Here is a 23,527-nt window from a genome sequence, read left to right as displayed (position 1 = left end):
TCACCAGGGGAAGGTCCTGTCAGACAAATCTTATTGATTTTTTTGATTGGGTGCCTAAAGAATTGGATTGAGGAAGATTGCTCATCATGAACTACTTGAATTTCAGCAAAGCTTTTGATAAGGTCTCACCATAGGAGGCTTGCGAATAAAATGAGAAGCTTGGGAGTGAGTCCCAGGGTGGTGGCATAGACTACAAACTGGTTAACTGATAAAACCTACTCTGAAGAGAGAAGAGTGTTAAGTGGAGTACCACAAGGATCAGTGTTGGGCCCGGTTTTGTTCAATATCTGTGTGAGCGACATTGCAGAAGGGATAGAAGGAAAAATGTGTCTATTTGCGGATGATACTAAGATCTGCACAGAGTTGACACGCCAGAAGGAGTAGAGAATGAGACATGATTTAAGGAAGCTTGAACAGTGGTCAAAGATAGGGCAGCTGGGATTCAATACCAGAAGTCAGAGTCATGCATCTGGGGTGCGGTAATCCAAAAGAGCTGTATGTGATGGGGGGATGAAAGGCTGTTGTGCATGGAGCAAGAGGGGGACCTTGGGCTAATAGTGTCTAGTGATCTGAAGACAGTGAAGCACTGTGTGTTATTGTTTGTAAGATTTTGGGTGGACCCTTGGACACTGTGGCTAGTGACCATGCGCACAGGGGGAAGTCCCGTGAGGGGCCACAGGTCAGGCTCAGCTTTAGGACACACAACACAGATAGATTTTTTATTAACAGTATTGAGGAGCCACCAGAGATGGCAGTAGTGAGCAGAGATGAAGCCCGGCTGGGCTAGTAGTCCCTCAGGGCTCTGGAACAATGATCCCTCAATGGCTGTGCTGTAGTGAAGAGAAACTGAGAGAGTACAATGAAGAATGCAGGGTTCTGGGATAGAGACTCGTTGGTTGAGTACTCACACAGCTGTGTCTCTCGGTAGGAAACACAGGAGCTGGAGTAGAGGCAGACCCTCGAGGAGCGAGTACCTGGTTCCAGGGAATAGCTCTGAGAGAAGTAGATGGTAACTCACTGATGGCGTAGGCAGCAGTATCTTCCAGGCAGAAGTGAAGTCCAGGCAGCGAGTCCGGGAACATGGGCCCTCGAGGAGCGAGTACCTGTTCCAGACAGCGACCTGAAAGAGAAGAAAGAGGCCCCCGAGGAGCAGGTACCCCAAATAGAGTAAGTCCAATAATGGAGAGGCAGAGTAGCTAGGTACGGAGAGTGAATCCCATCCATAAGGAATCCCTTTGCTAACTCGATTAGCTAGCAGTAGCGAAGGCTTTTTGTATTCGGGATGCGTGACATCATCACAGGGGGACACCCCTGAGGTTCGCACCAAAGAAAGTATTTGAAGCAGGGTCCCGCGGCGCGCGCCCTAAGGCAGCTGGACAGCATGGCGGGAGGCAGTGCCCAAGCCGGACTGGGGACGCCGGAGAGGATGGCAGGCAGACGCCGTGGCAGCCAAACGTCCATCAACCGCAGGAGGAGTCGCCAGAGAGTTAAGGAGGGCGGAGTGGAGACAAACACTGTGACAAGGCAATAGCTAAAGCCAGAAGAATGCTGGGCTGCAAAGAGAGGAATAACCAGTAAGAAAAAGGAGGTGATAATCCCTTTGTACAGGTGCGTGGTGAGGCCTTACCTGGAGTACTGTGTTTAGTTCTGGAGACCGTATCTCAAAACGTACAGAGACAGGATGGAGGTGATCCAGGGGAGGGCGACCAAAATGGTGGGGGATCTCCATCAAATGACTTATGTGGCAAGGTTGAAGGATCTAAATATGTATACCCTGGAGGAGAGGAGGTACAGGGGAGATATGATACAGACCTTCAAATACCTGAAAGGTTTTAATGGTGCATAATTGACAAATCTTTTCCATTGGAAATTGGAAAGAACTCAATAGAACTAGGGGTCATGAAATGAAACTCCAGGGAGGTTGACTTATGACCGTCAGGAAATATTTCTTCACGGAGAGGGTGGTGGATGCCTGGAATTCCCTTCCAGAGGAGATGGTGAAGACAAAAACAGTGAAAGAATTCAAAGGGGCATGGGATAAACACTGTGGATCCCTAAAGGTTAGAGGTTGGAAATGAAGAAAAGAGTGCAAGGGGGTAACTTGCTGATGTGGTGGTTACTACCCTTAACTAATAAGCTTTCATACCGTGAATGAAACTCCATCACTGCTCTGCTTAAACGGCAGGAGGAAAAGGGAAATTGGATTCAGACAGCAACCAACAAGGGCCCTGACTTTTATGATCTGGGAAACTGATAAGTATGTGTGTGACCTGTGCAGCACGGCAGATACTACCATAAGCTTGCTGGGCAGACTGGACGGACCGTTTTGTCCTTTTCTACCATCATTTGTGTGTAATATTCATTAAGATTATCCTAAAAACCTGGCCAGTTTGAGGATCTTGGAGTTGCCCACCCCTGTTCAGTGGATTGGGCCACACAGAGACTACAGGACTTCATCCAAGTTATAGAAGAGCTAAGAGACTGTCTTGGTAGCTGTTCCATTCCAGTTTGACTAAAGGTCTTGCTCTACCAAATGCGCCTCCTTAAAAATTGTACCGACTATGGGTGCTCCCAGCCTGTGTCTGGGACACTCATCTCAAGGGACTTCATACCAAGGGCTCCAAGTCTATCCATGAAAAAAGTATGTAGTCCTTGAGGAGAAGAGTAGTTCACTGCACTGAGATTTCAAGATCCATTGAGCTTGTCTTATGTAATCTTATTTATTTAGCTCATGCTTTTTCATTGGTAGCTCAAGATAAATTGCATTCAGGTACAGTAGGCACTTTCCTGTCCTCAGAGGGCTTACATTCTAAGGGCCTGATTTTAAAATGCATTTACGTGCTTAAAATTGGAATTTACATGTGTAAATGTACTTTACTGGAGTAAATAGCTTTTGAAAGTTGCTACAAAAGTACATTTCCTAGCGTGTAGCCAGATGGACTCAGAACAAGTGGGTATAGTGTGCTCGTGCTAGCAGTTGGAGACGGATCTGACGTCAGCACGGGTACATATACCCCCACAGGAAGTGAAGCAACTCAGTAATTTCCGTCTCCAAAGCAGTTTGGAGAGCCTGCACGCTCGCTGAGCGTGTTTTCCAATACTACTTTCCAAATTTCTCAGACGACGAGCCCCGCACTCCCCCAGTTGAGTTTCCCGAGGTGATTTCCGTGGTCCCTCGGAGGTTTTAGGCCTCGGTCCGGTGGCCGAATCGCGGCAGGGATCTAGCCCCTGAGCGAGAAGGGCTCGGGCCTGGCTGAGAGGCGCCTCGGTCCCGGCGTGGACTTAGCCCCGAGCGAGACGAGTTTGGCGGCTTAGAGGCAGGGGGTGCACTTTCTCGAGCGCGGCGGTGAAGGTATTTCTCCTCTCCCCCCGCTGCCGGAGACCGCCAGGGTTACAGCCGGGAAGCGCCGAGGATCAGGTAAGGCCTGCATGCGGCACGCCGTGGAGATCGCCATTTTGTCTGCCTTGTTCAGGTATTGAGCGCCCACAGATAGGCGCACAAGGATAGGCACCTGTGGATAGGCGCACAACGCAGCATATATATTGCTAAGCGTATGTTATTGAGTTTATTATTGAGCGCGTATTGTATAATATTGAGCGCATATTGCTGTACGCATGTTATTGAGCGCATATTGTTTATCATTTAGCGTATATTGTTGAACGCATATTCTTGAGCGCATATTGTATATTATTGAGCGCATATTGCTGTACGCATATTATTGAGCACATATTGTTTATTATTTAGCGTATATTGCTGAACGCATATTATTGAGCGCATATTGTATATTATTGAGCGCATATTGCTGTACGCATATTATTGAGCGCATACTGTTTATTATTTAGCGTATATTGAACGCATATTCTTGAGCGCATATTGTATATTATTAAGCGCATATTGCTGTACGCATATTATTGAGCGCATATTGTTACTGGGCTCATATTATTATTGAGCGCATATTGCTGACAGTATAAGCTCCGGCGCCCTGCATTCGCAAGACGCGATGGAACACTTAAACGCCCCGGCGTCTCTAGAGGCAGCACCTCCTGATTCCGGCGTGAAAGCTCTTGGCCTGTGCTCAGCGTGCCAGCTTAGAGTCATGCAGAGCGAGGAGCCAGACTCCCTTTGTGCCCAATGTGAGGAGGCCGTGGGAGCCTCGGGCCAGGACCAGTCTCAACCGAGGTGTACCGACAGTTCCCCAGGGGCGACCCTGGATTTAGCGGGGTGCCCTGAACAGCCAGGAATTCCGGGGGACTTGGTACCCCGACGGCTAGAGACCGCTTCCATTTCCTGGGTGGACTTATTTAAGGGGATTCACGCCTTTGTACAGATGCAGTCGGCTTCCCGTCCAGGCCCTGTCGCCCCGGCTGACCCTGTCCCCGGACCCTCTCGCCCTTATCGTGGGCACCCGCCTCCGAGCAGTCCGGCTCCTGCGGATCCTGATGTCTCGGAGGACGAGTCCGAACCCCCCGAGGAGGGGGAACTTCCCTCGGGGATAGAGCCATATCGAACTATGAGGCGGTTCTTTCCTAAGGAGGATCTCTCCGACCTGGTCTCTCAGTGCCGGTCGGAGTTAGCTATTTCAGGCCCCAGCACCATGGAGGCATCTACGCAGAACCCCCTGCTGGATGGTCTTCGTCCCACAGCCCGCCATTTCCCCTTCCTGCAAGCGGCGCAACAGCTGATCGATTTGGAGTGGAATGCGCCGGAGGCCTCATTTAAAGGGGGTTGGGCCCTGTCCGGCATGTTCCCCCTGGCCCCGGCAATCAAGGATATGCTGGCGTGCCCTAAGGTGGACGCCTTGGTTAGCGCTGTAGTCAAGCGCACTACCATTCCAGTGGAGGGGGGGGGGCGGCCCTCAAGGAGGCTCATGACCGACGCCTGGACGCCATCCTGAAACAAACTTTTGAGGTGGCAGCTCTGTCTCTGCGAATCGCAACCTGCTGCACAGTAGTAACGCGTTCCTGTTTGTCACAGGTCAGGAACAATGCTCCGGCAGCAGACATGGAGTCAGCTCTATCGTTCCTTACGGATGCCGCCTCCGACCTAGTCCTTATGACAGCCAAGGGGGTCTCATCCTCAGTAGCAGCCAGGAGGCAGCTCTGGATACGGAACTGGTCAGCCGACGCTCCTTCTAAGACACGTCTCACTAGAAATGCCGTTCAAGGGTTCTCTTCTGTTCGGCAGCGACCTAGATAAACTGGCCAGCACATGGGGTGCCTCTCCAGTAACTCGACTACCGGAAGACAGGTCAAAGAGGAACCAGCGCACCTTTCCGAGGCCCTCCAGAGGTAGAAGCTCCCAACGCTTCACTCCCTATAGGAGTCGCTGCCAGTCACCTCGTCCTCAGGCCAGGAACCAGTCCTTTCGGACCAAGCAATGCAAGAGGGGAGCCGGCTAGGGTTCAGGTCCCGGCCGCGCCTCACAATGAGAATCAGCCGATCCATCCAGGGGACGGAGCCATAGGGGGCATGTTAACCCTCTTCTACCCCAGATGGGTCGAGATTACGTCGGACCAGTGGGTCCTCGCCATCATCCGAGAGGGCTATTATCTGGACTTCCATCACACCCCTCCGGACAGGTTTGTGGAGTCTCCGTGTCCAATCCACAAGAAGGCGGCATTAGAAGTTACCCTGGCGAGGCTCCTGTCCTTGAAAGCCATAATCCCAGTACCTGCATGGGAAATGGATTCTGGGCACTATTCCATTTATTTCATGGTGCCCAAGAAAGAGGGCACTTTCCGGCCCGTATTAGACCTCAAGTCAGTCAACCGATACTTAAGGGTCTCAAGGTTTCGCATGGAAACTCTGCGCTCAGTCAAGACCGCAGTACAGCCAGGGGAGTTCCTCACGGCCTTAGATTTGTCAGAAGCCTACCTGCATATCCCGATCCATCAGGATCATCAGCGTTACCTACGCTTCAAGGTTCTGGGACGACACTTCCAATTCCGGGCTTTGCCCTTCGGGTTAGCCACGGCACCGCGGACCTTCACCAAGGTGATCGTAGTGATGGCAGCGGTGCTCAGACGGGAAGGAATCCTTGTCCATCCCTACCTAGACGATTGGCTGATCAGGGCGAAATCCCGAGAGGAGAGCCATCAGGCAACCAACAGAGTGATTGCCCTTCTGGAAAGCCTGGGATGGGTAGTCAACCTGAGCAAGAGCTGCCTACAGCCTTCCCAATCACTGGAATACCTGGGAGTCCAGTTCGACACCCAGGCAGACAAAGTCAGTCTCACCACCAAGAGAAGATTAAAACTCCAGACGCGTCTACGGTCCTTGATGGGAATCAGCCGGCCCATAGCTTGGGATTATCTGCAGGTTCTCGGTCTCATGGCATCCACCCTGGAAGTGGTACCCTGGGGGCGGGCCCATATGAGACCACTACAGCGCTCCATTCTCTCTCGATGGAGCCCACACTTCCGGAATTACTCCGTGCATCTACCTCTACCAGCCAGAGTGCGGACCCAGCTACAGTGGTGGTTGCAGTCCGAACACATGAGCAAGGGGTCGAAAATGTCCTCCCCCACATGGACTCTGCTCGCCACAGATGCCAGCCTGAGCGGATGGGGAGCACACTGCGAAGAGCTCACCGCCCAGGGGCGGTGGAGCAGAGAAGAGTCGGGGTGGAACATCAACCGTCTAGAGGCACGGGCAGTCTGGTTAGCCTGCCTGCAATTTGCTCCCAGACTGCGGAACAGAGCAGTCAAAGTGATGTCCGACAATGCCACCATGGTGGCATACATGAACCGACATGGCGGAACCAGAAGCCAACAGGTGTCCCTAGAGATAGCCCCACTGATGGCTTGGGCAGAGGCGAATCTCCAGGACATCTCCGCCGTCCACATTGCCGGAAGGAACAACACCGCGGCAGACTTCCTCAGCCGGGAAAGCCTAAATGGCAGCTGTCCCCCACAGCCTTCCAGATGATCATGGATCAGTGGGGGACTCCGGACATGAACCTACTAGCGGACAGGTCCAATGCTCAAGTACCCAGATACTTCAGCCGCAAGCGAGATCCGTTCTCTCACGGGATCGACGCCCTGATTCAGCCATGGCCTCCAGGGACCCTGCTATATGCCTTTCCTCCGTGGCCCCTGCTGGGCGCCCTTATACACAAGATTCAGAGGCACAGGGGCCTAGTTCTTCTAGTGGCACCAGACTGGCCAAGAAAACCCTGGTACGCGGACATGAGAAGACTACTGACAGGGGAGCCTCTTCCCCTGCCTCCGCTCAGGGACCTGCTGCATCAAGGTCCCATCCTCCACGAGGATCCAGCTCAATTCTCTCTTACGGTCTGGCCATTGAGAGGGCTAGACTGAAGAAAAGAGGTTACTCGGAGCCGGTGATAGATACACTCCTCCGAGTGCGCAAGTTTTCCACATCCCTCACCTACAGAAGGATCTGGAGAGTATTTGAAGCCTGGTGCGACACTCATGGCACCAATCCACATGTGACTACTATCCCTATTGTTCTGGATTTCCTGCAGGATGGGCTTCAGAAGGGTCTCTCCCTAAGCTCCATCAAGGTTCAGGTGGCTGCGCTGTCTTACTACGGTCCCAGGAGGGACGGCAAGACCATTGCCACACACCCAGATGTTTCTCGCTTCCTGAAAGGAGTCAAGCACATTCGTCCGCCACTGAAGTGGCCAGTGCCCCTGTGGAACCTCAACCTTGTTTTGGATTTCCTCGCGGGATCCACCTTCAGACCCCTTCGGGGCCTGTCTCTCCGTTCGCTAACTTTGAAGATGGTGTTCCTGCTGGCAGTGTGTTCAGCACGCTGCATCTCAGAGCTACAAGCGCTGTCCTGCCGTGATCCCTTTCTCAGAATCACTACTGAGGCTATCCATCTTTGCACGGTTCCCTCCTTTCTACCTAAAGTAGTCTCACAATTTCATCTTAACCATACCATATCCTTGCCAACCACGGCGGGTTTGAAGAAATCAGAAGAAGGGCGTTTGCTACGCCATCTCGACATCGGCAGATTACTGCCCAGATACCTGGAAATGGCAGAAGCAGTACGAAAGACGGACCATCTGTTCGTCCTTCACAGCGGGAAGAAACAAGAAGCGGCCTCACGGCCCACCATCGCCCGCTGGATCAAAGAAGTTATCAGAGCGGCCCACGTAGAGGCCGGGAAGTCACCGCCTCTGCAGGTCAAGGCTCATTCTACCAGAGCGCAGGCGGCATCTTAGACAGAATCTAGGATGCTGTTGCCCGCGGAGATATGTAAGGCGGCGACATGGTCCTCCCTCCATACCTTTTCCAGATTTTACCGTCTGGATGTCCAGGCCAGGGGGGACACAGCATTTGCGAGGGCAGTCTTACGCGGTCCTCAGGCAGCCTCCCGCCCGGCTCGGGAGTAGCTTTTGTACATCCCACTTGTTCTGAGTCCATCTGTCTACACTAAGGAAAAGGAGATTATCAGGTAAGTAATCTCAACATTACATTTGTGCTCGTAACTCCTTTGAAAACTACCTCCTATATTTGTATCTGAGCTAATAGAGGGAGAAGTGACTTGTCCAAGGACACAAGGAGCATCAGCAGGATTTAAACCCTAGTTTCCCTGGTTCTTAGCCAGCTGCTCTAATCATTAGGTTACTCATCCATGAACTAAACTGTTGCAGCCATGAGGCCTATTGATAAGGACCAGGCTGAAGTTTATTGTCTTTGAATTACCTCCCAGCATGTTCACAATGTCCTGGCCATGGCATTGAGGAAATAAGTCTTGGCCTGCAACATGTACTGTATAGGAAGCTGCCATAAACCCTAGTAAACAGGTGATAAGCTCAGACGTCATTCCTGAAAGCTCTTGACAAGCCCTATGACTGCAACAGTTGGATAGTGATTTCTATTAATTTGTTTGTCCTGAAATGAGCTCTTGATCAGCCAAACATCCAAGTAGGGAAATACATGCGCTCCCAATCGGCGTAAATACACTATGATGACAGTCTGATATCTGGTACAAACCTACATTATTTAATATAGTAAAACAACTAACAGCTGATCACAATATAACGACTCCTGTAATTACAAATGAAATTTGTAACCAAATAGCAGAGTTTTTCCAAAAGAAAATTATAACTATATCTCAAGAATTTACTGATTTACCTTATCCAAATTACAAACAGAAAGCTCTTACTGCAGAATGGACTGAATTTCAGGTAGTCACCCCAGTTATCATACAGAAAATTGTAAATAAGCAAAAAGTTTCTAACTCTCCCATTAATCCATGCTCGGGGGGTCTGTTCAAGAATCCGGAAAGTTTCCAGACGTATTGAAACAAACTTCCATTTTGCCTATATTAAAGAACAATTCTCAACCATTTCTGGAATTTTCTAATCTAAGACCCATTGCTTCTTTGTCGTCTTTAGCAAAAACTTTGGCGTCTGTAGTTTTATTTCAGTTAAAAGATTATCTAAATGAACACAACATTCTAAATCCAAATCAACATGGCTTCTGAAAAGGTCATTCCACGGAAACTATTCTTCTCTCATCTTTTGATACCTTCCTAAGAGGATTTGACTCCTATACAGACTTTTTGGTGATATTTTTGGATATCTCAGCAGCATTTGACACCATAAAATCTTATTATCCATTTTGCAACATATAGGTAGGTATTCAGTCTACGGTATTAAATTGGTTTGAAAGTTTTCTTTCTAACCGTGTTTGTCAAATTAACATCGGCTCTCTCATCTCACTTCTTTTCTCAGTCAACTGGAGTACCTCAGGGCTCTTCGTTGTGCCCAATATTATTAAACATATATTTGATTCCGTTGTGTCATATCCTTTCATCATTAAATATTCAATTTAAAATTTATGCTGACGACATCCAACTCTTTGTACCGTATAAGTCTTGGTCAGAAACACTATCCATGATTCAACTCTATATGAACACCTTTGAACAATGGATGGCTCACAATCGCCTGAAGCTTAATAAAAAGAAAACAGAAATTTAGTTGTTAAGCTTCATATCTAACTCTAATAACACTCCTCCAGAGAGTATTACTTTAGGTAAAGAGGTCATTCCAGTTACAAAAGTCGCGCGTAATCTGGGTGTATGGATAGACTCGAATCTATCACTTTCCCAGCATATTTCAAAGGTTGTAAAAAATTCATTCTTTAAATTGCATGTGTTAAAACGGTTACGACCTTTACTGTTCTTTAATGATTTTAGAACAGTTCTGCAGGCCTTGATCTTCTCCGGTTATAGATTACTGTAACGGATTATATTTAGGCCTTTCTGAAACTGTTATTAGGCCTCTTCAGTTAATTCAGAACTCAGCAGCTAGACTCCTTACAGCGATGCTCATGAGACAACACATTTCTCCTGTTCTACGAAGTTTATATTGGCTACCCGTGAAATACAGAATAAGATATAAAATTATTATGCTTATTCATTCGCTACTAAACAACATCGATACCACCTGGCTTTGCACGGAATTAAGAATGTATAAACCTTCAAGAGATCTTAGATCGGCAGATAAAAATTGTATTTTTATTCTATTTTTATAATTTTTAATTTTTTTTTCTCATTCTATTTTATTTTATTATTTAATATAATTTTGTTATTTTTATTTTATTATTTTGGATTTTTACGAATTTATTGTAAACCGCTTTGTTCAATTTTACATTGGTGAAACGGTATATAAATGTGTTAAATAAATAAGTACCTGTATGTACTGAATCCTGCACCACATAAAATCGACACCATTCCTACTACAAATATAAAAAAAACTAGCTGAAATATCCTCATGCACATTAGCCAAAATAATTAACCTATCACTCAATGAAGGAGTCATGCCAGACTCACTTAAAAATGCAATAATAAAACAGATCTTGAAAAAGAAAAACAGTGACCCAACCGTTTTAAGTAACTATAGACCTGTTTCAAACTTGCCGATCGCAAAATTAATAGAAAAAGCAGTACAAAAGCAACTAGCCGAACATCTAGACAACAATAACATACTCTTCCCATCACAACATGGCTTCAGGAAACACTATAGCACTGAAACATTACTAATCTCTCTAACAGATAACGTACTTCGTGGATTTGACAGTGGAAAACACTACATCATGATACTGCTAAATCTGTCAGCAGCATTTGACACGGTAAACCATGACATACTATTGAAAAGACTGGAAGAAATTGGATTACAAAACAAAACAACTGAATGGTTCACATCCTATCTGAACAATAGATCTTATCAGGTACAGATAAAAAAACACAATATCAGACAAAATCAAACTAAAAACAGGAGTCCCCCAGGGTTCAGCACTCTCGGCGACGCTATTTAACATTTACATGCTCCCCCTCTGCCACCTGCTAGCGGGGCTAGGTATAATACACTACATATATGCTGACGACATTCAGTTAATTCTACCAGTTGAAGAAACAATTGAAAAATCACAAAATTTTGCAATGTTATACCTAGACATAATAAAACAACTATTAAACCAAATGGAACTATTAATCAACATCGAAAAACCAGAATTTATACATCATGAACGAAAAAACATTGAAAGAATTCAAAATCCCATCCGACTTAAAAATGGCAAATCAGTTGAGCTAACTGATAAAGCTAGAAACCTAGGAGTAACTATAGACACGGAATTGAGCCTTAAACAACACATATCAATAAAAGCAAGAGAAGGCTACACCAAACTAATGGTCCTTAGAAGACTAAAACCCTTATTAAATCAGGAACACTTTCGTACAATACTACAAACAGTAATATTTGCCAGCACGGACTACTGTAATACACTTTTCCTAGGATTACCATATACTACTATCAGACCACTGCAAATATTACAGAACTCGGCTGCCAGAATACTTACTGGTAAAGGCAGAAGAGATCATATCACCCAGACACTTGCAGATTTACACTGGCTCCCAATAGAACAAAGAGTACAATTTAAAACACTATGCACAGAGCATAAACTAATAAATGACGAACAGGCTGACTGGCTAAACACCGCACTATGATTACATGTCCCTCAAAGAAGTCTCAGATCAGCCAATAGAGCTCTACTAACCATACCCTCAGTCAAAACAGCAAAGTTGACCCAAGTCAGAGAGAGAGCACTATCTTTGGCAGGACCTTTACTATGGAACACATTACCCCTGGAATTAAGACTAATGAAAGATTTAAAACTCTTCAAAAAAGGCTTAAAAACATGGCTCTTCAAAAAAGCATTTCACAGTGAGGTAGCTGAATAATAACACAAAAACAGCTGAAAGTCACCAGTATAAAATGCAGAGTTGCTTATTTTTATTATTTTTTTCTCATATTTAAGTATTATATTTGAAAGACAGTATAAACATATGATTACGCTAACAATCATAAATGGTAACCACACCAATTCCCCATTTAGAGTATATTATTGAACTATATAACCGTATAATACTGGCACCTTTTGGATAATTTAGAAACCAAACCAAACATATTTGTGCCTAACTGTAAACCGTTGTGATGGTGCTCTTCTAAACGACGGTATAGAAAAATGTTTTTAAATTAAATTAAATTAATCCACTTTGTAGTATCACAAAAGGCAAAATATAAATAAAAAAAATTACTAATAGAAGCAGAAGACAGACCAAGATCAGACAAGGATACTGGAAGTGCTGTTCTCCTAAAATATTACTATGATATGCATGCCATCCCTATGTAGGTGAAGGTATCCACTGTGATTCCTACTAAGGAGTGAGCTTAACAGTAAGGTCATGCAGTGTACAGTATATTAGGAGTGTAACATCTTTACCACAGCACCGCCACTGCAGACTGCTGTAACGGTTATTTAATCTTCCATAGTAGGAAGTGACAGGAAAATTAGTTCTTACCTGCTAATTTTTTCTCCTGGAATACCAAAGATCAGTCCAGATGTCTGGGTTTTGCCTCCCTACCAACAGATGGAAACAGAAGAAAAGCTTTACTAACACTGCTACTTAACCTAGTGTGCTACCTGCAGTCTCTCAGTATGACCTGTACCCAAGTCAGGATGAGATAAGCCATAAATATAAACTTCAACCCTACCCTTCAACCAAGCAGGAGGAAGGTGGAGCCCTCCAAACTGGGGCTTATCCGTCAAGCATCAATGATTGAACTTTGCAACCAGCAACAAACTGTTATGACACTGTACTTACCATCGCGGCACGGAGCCGCCGACTACTTCCGTGGCACGGAGCCACAGTAGCCTCTCTTCACCGCGGCAGGGAGCCGCGGACGTCGGCGTCCTTCAGTTCGGCATGGAGCCGCTGTTACCGGGACCTTCTTGCGGCCGGAATTGCCGCCGATGCTCTCTTCAGCCTCGTGGCCCGGAGGCTGCAGTCCCCGGGCTTTCCAGGCGGCTGGAACTGCCCTCGATCCTTCCTGTAGCGGTAGGAGCCGCTGCTGACGTCAGGGGCCTGCCCCTCGGCCCAGCCCTGCTCCTCCGTGCTGCATTTCCTGCTTCCTAAGGTGCGGGCCGCGCCTCTTTCAGAGATTTAAAGGGCCATGGCCAGAAATGCCATGGGCCCCACCTGGACTCCTCCCAGGGCATTTCCTGATCTTCAGCCCTATATAAGGGCCCAGCTTCCAGTCCTTAGGGGCCTTCGCAAGGAGTTAGTTCCTTTCCAGGACTTCTCGTCTTCGCTCCTGCTGGTATTTCCTGTTCTTCGTGGGATCCCTCATTGTTCTTCATGTTCCTGGTCTCTTCTGGATTATCTCTAGTCTTCCTGATATCTCGTGGTCTTCCTGATGCCTCGTCTCCGCTTCTGCTGCTTCCTGGTCCCTTGGTTCCTCATCGCTACCTTCTCTGGCATGTCATGTCGTGTCTTGTCACCTCGTGGCATGGGCTTGCCTTCTTGTTTTTCAGCACTAGTCTCCGAAGGGTCATCTTCACTTGAAGCCAAGTCTCGTTTTGGTCCCATGTTTCATGCCTAAAGCCAAGTCTCATCTTGGCCCCCTACCCTGTGCTCGAAGCCAAGTCTCGTCTTGGTCCCTTATCCTGGAAATCATCTCGGCCCTCGGATATTTATTTATTTATTTATTTGTTTTTATATACCGACATTCGATCGAGATTTCACATCGGTTTACATGTAACTGAACAGAAATAAGGCAGAAGCTGCTTATTTTACATTGTAACATTGTAACTTAAATAATTTAGAAAGATAAATTTACATAGTAACTTTGAAAGGTTAATTTACATAGTAACTTTGAAAAATAACATTTAATATGTGATTTGGAGAAGATAGAGAGAGGGATGTGGTGGCATAGTGGATTAAATATGTACAGTTACTTTACAAGGGGAACTACAGGGGTGATTGATGGCAGACTGGGGAAGATTCATTTCTGAGCAGGGGTGGGGGCCTGGGCAAGGGGGCTAAGTTTCTGGCGGGAAGGCTTTTAGGAAGAGCCAGATTTTGAGGTGTGTTTTCTTCAGAGATTTAAAGGGCCATGGCCGGAAATGCCCTATGTTCTGGTGGCTGCTCCGTCCATGCCTAAGACTCTGACTGAACCTGTCCCATTTCAGCGTAGTCCACGACCAGCCATGGGCAGCTGTGTAGAGCGCGTCTTGGTACAGGCTTCTACTGAATCTTCGCCATGTTCCGGCTTCAATTACCACATATTCGTCTGGAGTCCGTTTCACTCTCAAGCGTGGTCCATGACCAGCCCATGGGGTCCGCCCGTGTCGGTGGGCTGTGTAGGGCGCGCTGCATGGCAGCCTCAAACCAGTACTTGTTCCTAAACCTTGTTTCTGAGTCTTTGTGCTCAAGCTTCTCGTCTGAGTCTTCACATCCCAAGCTTCTCGTCTGAGTCTGCACGCCCCAACCTTCCTGTCTCAGTCTTCATGTTCCAGAGCCTTCGTCCGTGCTTGTCTCCTGTCCGGCCTGCTGCCATTGCCGTTCCCAGCGGCAGGTCCGAAAGGGCTTGGAGTAGTCAGAGGACCACTCAGAGACCAACCAAGGGTGGTTGGTCTCACTAAGGTATGCAGGTCGGCAGGGGCCTGGGCTTGGTCTCGACCCAGACACGGATTTGTCTCACCAGCCTCTGTGTTTCACCGGAGCTCCTCTCTGGGTTCACCGAGGTTCAAGGGCACACATCTCCTATTCTCACGCAGCAGCTGCTCATGGCATCTCTTGCTACATCTAGCCAAAGCCTATGTGCACATAACAGAAGGCAAGGCCTCCTAAGGCCCCCCTTCTTAACACAAACTCTGCACTATTTACTAGGGATGTGAATCGTTTTTGAACAATTAAAATTATCGTCAGATAATTTTAAAATCGTCCAAAATCGTTAGAGTGCACGATACAATACAAATGCCCACGATTTATCTTCAGGGGCATTTGTATTGTATCGTTACACAGGGGGCGGGAAAACCGGCACACCAAAAAAACCCTAACACCCACCCTGAACCTTTAAAACAACCCCCCACCCTCCCAAACCTCCCCAAAATGTTTTAAATGACCTGGGGTCCCGGCGCGATGATCCCGGCGCGATGTCCCGCTCTCTGGCCACAGCTGCTGTGAAGAGAAATGGCGCCGGTGGCCCTTTGCCCTTATCATGTGACAGGGCAAAGGTAGCGCCGGCGCCATTTTGATTCCTAGCTCCCGACGTCACGCGTCCAGGAGATCGCTCCCGGACCCCCGCTGGACCCCCAGGGACTTTTGGCCAGCTTGGGGGGGGCCTCCTGACCCCCATAAGACTTGCCAAAAGTCCAGCGGGGGTCCGGGAATGACCTCTTGCACTCGAGCCGTATTGCAAAATGGCGCCAGCCGTATGGCCATATTGCCATATTGCAAAATGACCCTCCCACTGGACCCCAGGTCATTTAAAACATTGGGGGGGGGGGTTCGGGAGGGTGGGGGTTTGTTTTAAAGGTTCGGGGTGGGTGTTAGGGTTTTTTTGGTGTGCCGGTTTTCCTGCCCTTCCCCGATTTACGATTTTTAACGATTTCAAAACAAAACAAAACACGACGATCCGATTTCCCTCCCCCCCCAGCCAAAATCGATCGTTAAGACGATCGATCACATGATTCACACCTCTACTATTTACATACTGAACACTACAGTGGGTTTTCCAGAATGGGTGGGGCTCCGGACTGATCTTTGGTATTCCAGCAAGGAAAATTAGCAGGTAAGAACCAATGTTTCTTTCCTGTTCATACCCCAGATCAATCCAGATGCCTAGGATGACCCAAACACCCCTAAACTGGGCAGGAACATGACAGCCAAACACCCCTAAACTGGGCAGGAACGTGACTGCCCTGCTTGCAGTACTCTCCCCAAACCCAGCTAAATCCGGCGCTCGGACATCCAGCTGGTAATGTCTGGTGAAAGTGTGCAGTGATGTCCATGTAACCGCTTGACAGATCTCCTACGGAGAAACTAACACTCAGCCCAAGAGATTGCGTGTGCCCGAGTTAAGTGGGCCCTCGGGTACTCGCCGACCCCCTGCAAAAGAATGCCGAATCAATTGTCTCCTTCAGTCACCATGCAATAGTAGCCTTGGAGGCTTTACCTCCCCTCTTTGGCCCATTTTATAGTACTAGGAGGTGATCCAACTTCTAAAAACTGTTGGTAACCCTGATATATCTCTCAACAGAGCCTAACGCACATCTAACAGATGAAGCTCCCTTGCATGTGGCATCACTGAATCCAAATTTTGAAAAGCGGGAAGTTCCACCATCTACTGAGATGAAGGGCAGATACAACATTTGGCAAAAAAGAAGGCACAGTGCACAAAGACACCCCCCTCTGAAATCTGCAGAAAAGAATCTCTACATGACAATGCCTGAAGCTCCAAAATCATTCTAATTGAACAAATGGCCACCAAAAATACTACTATCAGGGTTGAATTCTTTAAAGACGCTCTCTTCAAAAGGTTTGTATTGTGCTAAACAATGAACCCACAGCATCAAATTAAGGTTCCACGATGGACACATCTTCTTCACAGGGGGACACAAATGTTTTTTTCTCCAAAGTAATTGAATTATGTCTGGGTAGAAAGCTAGGGACATTCCCTGCACCTTACCACAAAGATAGCCTAAGTCTGCCACCTGTACTGAAAAGAAATTAAAGGCCAAACCCCTTTGTAAAAACATCATGGTATGCGACACCGAAGCCTGAGTAGCTGTATGCCCTGCTCAAGACACCATACGTCAAAGACTCTCCAAATCCTAATATAGGCCAGGGAAGTGGATGGTCTCCTAGCCTGTAGCAAAGTGACACTGACTTCCTTGGAATATCTTTTCCTTCTTAAGCAATTCCTTTCAAAAGCCAAGCTGCTAGACTAAAGCGATCCATTTAATGCCAGAAAATTGGATCCTGACAAACAACCTCTGAAGATGTCCAAACTTTTAACGGTCCATCCACTGCCAAATTTATTAGATCTGTGAACCATGGCCATTGTGGCTTTTCTGGAGCAACAAGAATCACTTTGCCTGGGTGTTTCTCTATTTGCGAATCATTCTCCCCAGCAGGGGCCATGTAGGAAACATGTACAGAAAGATCCCTGTTGGCCACGGTAGTACTAGACAGTCAATTCCTTCTGCTCCATATTCCCTCCTGTGACTGTAAAAGCAAGGTGCTTTGGTGTTCTGTCTTTAGTCATCAAACCATGTGGAGTATGATCCACCTGGCCCGAATAAGGAGCATCGCTTCCTCCGCCAGTTCCCAATCTCCGATATCTAGCCTCTGCCAGCTCTGCCAGCTGACATCTAGCCTCTGCCAGCCTCTCAGCTGGCAGACTTTCTCTGCCAGCTGAGAAAGTCTGCCTGAACATTTGTCCACCCTAGCTATGTGAGATGCTGCCAGAACTGCCAACTGTTGCTCTGCCCAGCAAAATTGCTCCTGAGCTACAACCAGACTCTTGGTTCCGCTCTGATGATTGATATAAGCCACCGTCATTGCATTGTCCGATAATACGCACGCCGCTCTTCCGTGCAACTGTGGTCAAAACAAAAGTAATGCTAAGTGCACTGCCCTTGTTTCCAATCAATTTAAAGATCATGAAACTTCCTCGGCTGACTATTGGCCTTGAGCTGTCTGTCCTTGACAAACAGTTCCCCAACACTCTAGGCTGGCATTGGTGGTTTTTATACCCATTCTGGTACTTTCAACTCCACTCCTCGCTCCAGATTGGCTTGAGAAAGCCACTACGAAAGATTGGACCTGGATTCCCCACCTCACCGAAGGCTATCGGGAGCTGAAATTCCTCCAGTGGGTTCTAGCAGGACGGGAGTGCTCTCTGAAGGGGCCATTTATGCATGAACGCCCAGGGAACTAAATCCAGCGTAGATGCCATAGAACCAGGTCCTGTAAATAATCCCAAAAGCTGGGCACCGAGAGCTGTAACAAATGGCAAACCTGCTTCTGCAGTTTCTTAATCCAATCCACTGTGAGAAGCATCTTACCAATCTGGTTTTGAATCGAGCCCCCAGATACTCCAAGGACTGGGATGGTACAAGCCTGCTGTTTGCCAGGTTCACCTCCTAGTCCAGAGAACGCAAACTCTCCAAGACCCGATGCACAAACTGTTGACGTAGGGCGTCTGACTTTGCTTGAATGAGTTTATTGTCCTGATATGGATGCAACAGGACTCCTTTTTTCTGTAAAGCTGCAGCCACCACCACTATCTTCTTGATGAACATAAGCGGTGCCATCACCAGCCGAAACGGAAGGGCCCAAAACTGAAAATGCTTTCCTAGAATCATAAATCTTAGGAACTTCTGGTGCTCCAATCAAATGGTTATATGCAGATACGCTTCGGTTAGATCCAATGATGCCAGGAATTCTCCTTTGTGGACCGCCACCATGACTGATCAAAGAGTTTCCATTTGAAGTCGTGGCACTCTTAGGGTCTTATTGACCTTTTTGAAATCTAAAGTCATCCAGAAAGTTCCTTCCTTCTTTGGAACCATGAAGCAAATGGAATACCTTCCTTTATCATGCTTCTCTCAGGGAACCAGTACTATGTTCAAGCTACTTACAACCAAACCTTTCTGGAATTTAGTTGGTCCTATGTTTTAATTTGATAGCCAGCTCCTTATGCCCCAATGTTCTTATCTAATGTTGAGAATGGTGTTTTTCGTGTGCCCATGGGCCTCAGCCCGACCCAGACCTTCTGAGCCAAGCCAAGGGTTGACGGTGGCCCCGCATGGCTGACGGTCTACCCTCCGCCAGGCCGGCAAGCTCCCATGGCCAAACATCCGAGGATGTTGGAAGGTGAATGGTCCTCTGACCATTCCGGGCCCTTTCGGACCTGCTGCGAGCAGCATGGAGCAGCAGGCCTGGCCTGAGGTTGAGGGCAGACGGGCCTTGACATGAAGACACTGAAGATTGATGCAACGGAATCACATGGCACGAAGACACTTGGGCTGAAGACATAACACCAGGGCTATGAAGACATGACTGTGGATTGATGTGACGGCATCCAGGAACGAGACACATGGCTGATGCAACGGCATCCAAGGACGAGACACATGGCTGATGCAACGGCATCCAGAGACGAGACACATGGCTGATGCAACGGCATCCAAAGACGAGACATCCAAGGGAGCAACACAAGGCATGGACATTGGCACTGTCTCTCAGGGCGCCCTACTCAGGCCACCCGCGGGCCACCCTGTCCTTTACGCGCCCTGTCCTTTACGCGCCCTACACAGCCCCAAGGCTGGTCACGGACCACGATGGGAGCGGGACAGCACAGGAACACACATCAGGAACTTGGCAGCTCAGGAGCACAGGACAACCGTCCACCAGCAGGCTAGTCCACCCAGGAGTACTGCATCTGAGGGACCACCAGCCTACCGGACCAGAAGGCTCAAGAGCGTTGAAAAGGCGAGGCGAAGGCAAGAACATCCAGGAAGGCAGGAACACCAGGACATGGACCTCAGGCACGAAGACATGGAACACTGGAACAATGCGAAGACAACGAGGAGCTCCACGAAGACATAGGACCTTACAAGCAGCTCTGGCAGGCAGGAGCCTCCAGAGCGAAGACTCACGACGATGCAAGGCCAGGAACAGCAAACGGAGCAGCCTTTTATAGGGCTGAGGCAGGAAACAGTCATTCAGGTGGGGCCCAGACACTTCCTGTGTCTGGCCCTTTAAATACTGTAGAAAGACGCGGCTGCGCGCCTAGGGAGTGTAGGAGCTGTGCAGGACCGCGGACAGCGGCCTGCACCAACGTAAATGCGTAGAAGGCAGGGGAGGGCCTGAGGAACAGGCCCTGACATCGGCAGCGGCTGCAGCCGCTGCGAGAAGCCCCGGGGGCGGCTCCAGCCGCCGGAAGACACTGGGGCTTGCGGCCTAGCGCCGCGAAGATGAGGATCCCGTCGGGGGCACTCCCAGCCCCGAAGATAGCTGGAAAGTCCGCGGCTCCGGCCGCGGTGAAGAGTAGGAGAGACGGGGGCGGCCTTCGGGCCGCAAGAGCAGGCAAGACCGCGGTTCCAGCCGCGCACGAGGCCCGACGGCGGCGTCCTGCCGCGTCGGGAGCGAAACAGCATGGGTGAGTGGCTGTGCGCTGCTTGCATTGCTTGCAATGGAGGTGCTGGTTTGCACAGTTAACTTCTCTAGTTCTGAGATAGCTACACCCCAAACTAGGTACAACCGGACCTTTCTGGAATTTTTCTGGATATCCTCATTGAATATTCAATGAGGATATCATGAAAACCTGACTGCCTACCTGTGTCACCAGGACAGGGCTCAGAGTGCTATGGAACCAGCAACTACTCCAAAGCAGACTGGTGTATAGGTTTTGCTATCCTGTCTGCTTGGACAGGGGTATGGTGCCTGAAATTCGAATGCATGATCTGTTCTTGGACTCCTTTGGGGTGAAAGGAAGGGAGCAACACCACATACTTTATCCACTATCTTCTCTACCCTCCCCACCACACCCAATCCTGTCACCACTCTTCCTTCACTCCCAAACACTTCACTCCCAACCTGATCTTCTCATTCACATCTCATAGTCCCTCAGATCCCCTTACTCACATGCTGCAGCACCTTTTGATAGCCCGATTCTCTCTTTTCCCCTCTCCCCAATGCAACCCATACCCTCCCAGTTCCCCTCATTCACTTCCCCAACCCCCAACAGTCCCTGATTCAATCTCTTACCCCTTTCAACCCCACATGTGTGGTTACCACCAGTAGAGGCAGCAGGGCCTGGGATGAAAGGGTGATAAGCAAGAAGCCAACACACCCAGGAGTGGGTTTTATAGGCATTCAGCAGCTCACAGGTTTCATACTAGTACTAAATTAATCCCTTTGTGTGTCTCTTCTGTAGTCTTCATTGTCTGTTTCACTATCTGCCTTTCCCCTTCTGGTCCCAGCAATACAGGATGAGAATGGAGGAGGGGAGGGAGAAGAAAAGGAGAGGGCCTAGAGAACACCCCTATTGCTCTGCCTCTTATGCCTGATGAGAGGTTCTGGAATTTCTATCCTGGCCATTCCTCCACTAATTAAGCCCTGGTAGGAAATTAATAAAAGATACACACATGTAAAGAATAGCAAATCTGAAAACAATTTTTAGGTATATATAAAATAAATGTTGCATAAGTTTAAATAAAATCAAACACAAAATAGGATGGGGTGGAGCAAACTAGGGAGCAAAACTATTTACAAAATCATAAAAAGCGCCAGGGAATTAGGCCAGGAACCGCACTTAGGAACCTGATTGGTATGGTAGCAGCCTAATTGTGATGAGCATTATTGTCGTTGTGAGATGTTGTAGTATCGCACCCTGGCAGTCCATCAGACCCAGCAGCCTCCCAAGGGAAGCTTGATTGCCCTCTGCTCCTCCACCATCATCTGCATCCCTTCAGCAAAACGGTATTGAGCCACAGGCTTATCACTTGGGGCAGCCAGGACAGCAGATGATGATGATGATTGTGGAGGTGGAGGGGAATACTGGTCTGCAATGGCTCACCAGTCTCAGTTCCAGCATCTTATATCTCTGGTCCAAAGAGGAAGGAGGCCCTGAATGAATGGGGAGAGGGTGAGCTGGCTCATCTGGTCTGGGGCCTAATCATTAGGATGGAGGGTCTGCCAGATCCCTTAGTGGTGAATGGGGTGGGGGAGGAGTATCATGTTCCTCTCCACTAGTGGCAGCTGCGACAGTGGGGTCAGGGAATGGGATCTTGCCATTTGCTGACTCCTCCTCCTTGGCTGGCTCCAATGACAAGGTGTTGCTATCTATGAAGAAAACTGCAATTATGGTTCATGTCATGTATTCACATGCTGGAGGGTATGTGCAGTTAGATGGCATTAATTTTCTGGGAGAGGTGTAGGCAAAGAGAAGTGCTCATAGCTACTTCATGAAATATGTGGTGGCACACCCACAGAATGATCCGTTGATGTATAGAGGAATAATTTCTGCGGGATGTTTGGAGCATCACATGTGCAATGGCTCAGAGTTTGTGACAGGTTTGAAGTAATGGATTGTGGTTTATATAGTAAGGCATCTAGAACAATGAGGCTGTACATAGTTCTATAGTTATGGGCCATATATTTTCAATAGGAATACATATAGATGAGGGTAGGAAAACCCTTAAGAATAACCAGCTTGGCCTGAGGGTGCCTTCCAATTAAGGCTTCATGACAGTTCTGCCTGTGACCCAGAGAAATTTCTAAATCTTAAGTATGTGTGAATGAATGTTTGTTGAAGCTGAAGGCAGGTACAGTTATGTAGAGCAGTAGACTAATAGTATGGCCGGTGCTGAAAATAGGACACTGACAGACCTTGTTAACATCTCCCTGATGGCCATATCATGAACTTACCTCCAGCCCCATCCCGCCTAGCTCGCAGCCAATCCAACCACCTTTTCTTCCAGCACAGCTCCTGGACCACTTCTTTGAGATTCTCAATCTATAGAAAGAAACAGGATGACAAAATTGAGTATGCACTGTAGCTGTTACTGTGACTTCCAGAATGGTGTGTATCAAATTATTCTACTGATGACTGAAGTGGTAGCATGATTCTTTGCACTCTGTTAATGCAAGTACAAGTGGTATGCAGCTACCTGGTCCAAAAATGAACCATAACAGGGAGCCTTCATGAAGGATCATGATAACCCTGTTCATGAGTAAGCAAGCTTTGCAGTGTAGCTAGTGAGAATATTCCTTTCCACAGAGGAGACAGTTTTGTGCAATAACAAGAAACGTGACAAACCATAATCACACCTTCTAATAGGAAGCCATATTTCCAGTGCTATAAGTACAACCTTGGAATGTATGAAATGTATCTGATCATTACACCAGTACTATACTTGTAACTTTAGGTTTTAGTCACTCCTTGTTAACTTTGCCAACTATTTCAATTACATTATATTGGCAACAATTGTACATTCATGCTATTAAACGGAATGTACAACAGTTACAGAAACATACCTATTGACTCTTGTCCTATTTATAGGCCACTTTGGGACCACCTAATGGTCTACCCATGCAATGCAGCAGCAGGAATACCAGCTAATATTCTCTGCCTGACCAGCTTTATTTGTTTTTAATATAGCACTTGCCATACATCCTTTGGGCATGATCAATCCCTGCC

The 23,527-nt window shown here is 47.8% G+C and overlaps 1 long non-coding RNA gene across 1 annotated transcript in view; it reads right to left on the bottom strand.

Annotated features, from left to right (window-relative positions):
- Window positions 1-22,845, bottom strand: part of LOC115093086 — an 83,196-nt gene extending 60,351 nt beyond the window's left edge. The window contains exon 1 of the long non-coding RNA XR_003857165.1: window positions 22,756-22,845. This is a non-coding gene — a long non-coding RNA (uncharacterized LOC115093086). The remainder of the gene's footprint in view (window positions 1-22,755) is intronic.
- Window positions 22,846-23,527: the final 682 nt, after the last annotated feature.

Source organism: Rhinatrema bivittatum, chromosome 5, assembly GCF_901001135.1.
Source record: "Rhinatrema bivittatum chromosome 5, aRhiBiv1.1, whole genome shotgun sequence".
Lineage (NCBI taxonomy): Eukaryota > Metazoa > Chordata > Amphibia > Gymnophiona > Rhinatrematidae > Rhinatrema > Rhinatrema bivittatum.
The sequence above is the reverse complement of the archived record's forward strand: the minus strand, read 5'-3'. Positions and strand labels throughout refer to the sequence as shown.